Consider the following 4,135-nt stretch of genomic DNA (forward strand, 5'->3'; position numbering starts at 1 on the left):
ACTATTCTGAATGTGTACTGCATTGCTAAAAATAATGTTTGCATCCAAATAACATGTTTTTATGGTGGCACATTGCATGCAAATCTGTTAGTAAACAAACCTCAGAATCAAATGCATTGCTTAATGTATTGTTTATACACCCCCCCACCCCCATTGTAATGTATAAAGGTACAGAATCATGCAGACTTATGCAAGAGACTCTCTCATGTCCCTCCCCCTGTAGCCCAGTTCATGAAATATCAGCTATGAGACATGTATGCATGGAACAATCACTTAGTTGCATGATTGTGCAATAGACTTACAGCCAATTTCATGATGAAAAGGGAGGGTTGAGCCTCGATGCCTTTCATTTGCAGTCTGTGCAGCCAAAGCACGTGCTTCATGCCTGTAAAATGCTCTCATCTGTGAGTGTAAAGCTGAAGGGGCGTGGATAAAGGCTTGAGTTACCTGCCCTAGACTTTCACCTGCGGAGAAATGGAAAGAATTTAACAAACCACCAGCAGCAGCAGCAGCAGCAAGTCGATGAGCCTGGAACATAAAACCGTCGGCATTCCACCCCAGAGAGAGGAGGAGGAACTCGAAGCGCACGGCAGGTTCACCTGAAAACATTCGACTCGCTCCTCCTTGAAAACGCAGCGTTTGTAAGCCTCAATCTCGCTTTCAGACCCGAGAACGAGACGGCTAAGCATCCCAGAGGGTGAGCTGAACCCTGACTATGGCTCTCAGGTTTCAAACTTTACAGGGAATCAGAAAGACACGTCGGAGAGACAGAAAGAGCGTGTTTACCTGTGCAGGTGGAACGGACTGGCCGATGTGAGCTGGATTTCTGCACTGATTGGACACCATGGTCAGACCCCTACGCTTGTGGATCTTTAACGTGCTCCTGTGTTTCGGCATCATTTATTCTCGACTCGGGTAAGCAGAGGATCTACTTTATGCTAAGTATGTGCTTTATATGCAAAGCATTTGATGTTTACGTTTGGGTAGTTGACACATAAGGTCATTTCCATGTAGAGTTATTATAGTTAACTAAAACCATAATAAAAAAAAACATTATTTACTTGAAATAAAATAAACATTAACTGAAATCAAATAAAATATAAAGAAAGCCTTACATTTCAGCTAGTTGTATTTAGTTTAACCTGACGTAAATTAATAAAAAAACTACCGAAATATAAAAAACAGCAAAAAATAAATACCAATAAAAAAGTAAAAAACACACAACAAAATTACTAAACGATCTTACATTTAAAATGAAAACAGAAAGTATTCAAAAAAATAATAAAAAAAATAATGATACTAAAATAACAGTCCATGAGCTGCCTTTTTTAATCAACATCAAGATTTTAAGTTAAAGTTTATATAAATATATGTACATTTTAGATAATTAAACCATTTTAATCAATTTTCTGCCTTCACTAGTTCTTATTAAGTGGTCCTGCAGTGTTTTTAAGAGAGCAAATATCCATATATGTTTCTGATTAGTATGAGATCATAAAAGATGCATTAGCAAAAGGCTGTTTAACAGTTTTTGACGGATTATGGCATTTCACAACACAGAACGTGTCAACTTTCCACAAGTATTTCATGTCAACTACCTGCAAAAGTAAATATCTGCACTTATTACAGGTTATTACACCCAAACACTAACCCAAAATTTAACATCTTGATTCATTTTGGAGGTTGAAATGCCACATTTATTGAATAAAATTGCTTTTTTTATGGCATTTTGTCCTGCATTTGTACCGAGCTTAGATTGGCGCACTTTCTAATCTAAAAGACTGGATTGCAATTATTACGATTATACATGCAGTTGATCAGTATGCACTAAAAGTGATATTCAGATCTGTACACCTGCTCACTGATCCTTTAAAGCCGGAGTTTAGGGTCTTCACGTGAGTGAATTTGAACTTTACAGCTATTTTTCACTGCATTTGCTCCATGTTTTTCTTAGTTAACTAGTTTAGAGGAAGATCCATGCTGTGGTTTTCTCTTGCTTTCACCTCTCTGTACCCTCAGTAATAACAGCATGCCGAGTTGTATTTCCACATTCCTTCACCCTCCAGTTTTGCAAGACCTCACCTGAATTCTTGAGGGATTTGTTCGTATGAGAGGGTCGCCTGTCATCTAGTCTATTCATGATTTTCTTGATATATATATATAACTCTTTTCTCTCATTTATTTGTTTTTATTCAGTGCATATGTACTGCCACATGAGAAATTATACTCTCAGCAATGCAAAATGGAATTAGGTTATCATATCTAGATCTGCGTATGCCTTTGCGTGCACAAACAGATCATAGTTTATCCACCTTTTGAAGTGGAAATCCATTCATGCCGCTGTTATTTATCTGAAACAGGTGATCATACAGCTTAGAGCAACTTATAAAATAGAAAACCACCTCATGAGTCACTTTTTTTTTTTCTAATTTATGGAAGCACATTTGTCATTATGTCACAGTTCTGAGATTAATGGTGCAATCTTTAGCAGACATAAGGTGGCTCACAAGACCTCACATGACTGGAAGCATGCTTTGAGATCTCTAGATAATGTGGGGTCTCGTCAGGTCACCCCTGAGGCTTGATATCTGTCACTATACCCCCTTTACTCTCTTTCACTATGATGGGATATACAGCACATGCAGGTACAAGCACTGCATTTCACTCAGCGCATTAATAAAGCTGGCCTATAGATTTATGGGTTATCACTTGGACCAGCGTCCTCGTGTTTTATCTTCTAAAAAGTTCCTTAATGTTCAATTTAGAACCTACAAAGAACATTTTAGCTGAAAAAACAGATTAAGACTGTTTACCAAAGAGGGGTCTGCTGTTGCTACAAGCCGTAATATATAGTGAAAAAGTGAATAAAGTGAAAAAGTATTAATGGTCTGTCGATTCAAAGATTCTAAAAGAAAGTGCTCAGCATCTGCTGTTGCTATGGTGACTCGTGCAACACAATTTCTGTTCAAGACTCGCGAGCGTCTATTTAATGCCACGTGAAAATACATACATTTTGCATACAAGTATAGGCATTTAACACCGTTTTAAGAAGGTTGAGTGACCACAGAAAAGTTAGTCAGGTAGCGTATTTTCACTTTGCAGTAAATAAATGCTCACAAACGCAAGTTGCTGAATAGGTAACCATAGCAACCGCTGGCACGCTCTCCGTCAGGATCATTATTGGATGAAAAACTGATGAAACAGTTATAGTAATAAGTATTTATGGTCTGCCAATTCAAAGATTTAAAAATAGAACGCGCTCATCTTCTACTGTTGCTATGGTGACTTCCGCAGCGATGTTTGCAAGCGAATTTGAAAATTCACGTTTTTTGCATATAAGCAGTGTTGGGGAAAGTTACTTTTAAAAGTAATGCATTACAATATTGCGTTACTCCCTAAAAAAGTAACTAATTACGTTACTTATAAGTATATGCATTTAACAGAATTTTAAGAAGGTTGAGTGACCACAAAAAGTTAGCCAGGTAGCCTATTTCCACTTTGCAGTAAATAAATGCTCTCGCTGAATAGGTAACCATATAGCAACCGCTCGCGCTCCGCCAAGATCATTATTGGACAGAATATCGATAAAACATCTTTACTGTCATTGTTTATCACATTATTATAGGTATGCATATCCCGACAACGTAATGTTTTGTTTTGAAAGTCATTTAAATTACGTGTTTGGCGCTAAAATACATGTTAGCCACAGAAAATACCTTTATAAAGTAGAGCCCAGGAAGTGGCTGTATAATTCGCACGCTGATTAAAAGTAAACCGAATGGATATTTTCAGTGGAATGCATATATGTGGGACTTCTGTGACAATATGGGAAGCTGTAGGGATCGTCGGTTACCTCTCAAGCGGGCACGGGTGCGCTGTCAGTGTGGCCCCTAGTGGCCCCTTTATCCAAAAGTGGGCGGATGGTGGTGTGATGGTGCCGTCCTCTGCCCAATGGCAGCCCGGAGTCTCCGGAGAGGAGAGAGCCACTTCTGCTTCCATCCCCAAACCCCCCAAAAACCCATCAGCCCGCTCCGACTGCACGAGCCGCGCGATGACACAGCGCGTCTCCTTCGCACACACACGCGTCTGGGAGTTACGCGCAGCCTAAAAGAAGGACGCGCAACTGGAACTAAAC

At 39.2% G+C, this 4,135-nt stretch overlaps 1 long non-coding RNA gene across 1 annotated transcript in view; it reads right to left on the reverse strand.

The window, feature by feature from the left end:
- LOC107668650 (uncharacterized) overlaps positions 1 to 848 on the reverse strand; it is a 2,395-nt gene extending 1,547 nt beyond the window's left edge. Inside the window, exons 1-2 of the long non-coding RNA XR_001631916.1 lie at positions 600 to 848; positions 303 to 464 (exon numbers count right to left, since the gene is read on the reverse strand). This is a non-coding gene — a long non-coding RNA (uncharacterized LOC107668650). The remainder of the gene's footprint in view (positions 1 to 302; positions 465 to 599) is intronic.
- Positions 849 to 4,135: the final 3,287 nt, after the last annotated feature.

Source organism: Sinocyclocheilus anshuiensis, unplaced genomic scaffold (genome assembly GCF_001515605.1).
Source record: "Sinocyclocheilus anshuiensis isolate Anshui unplaced genomic scaffold, SAMN03320099.WGS_v1.1 scaffold2477, whole genome shotgun sequence".
Lineage (NCBI taxonomy): Eukaryota > Metazoa > Chordata > Actinopteri > Cypriniformes > Cyprinidae > Sinocyclocheilus > Sinocyclocheilus anshuiensis.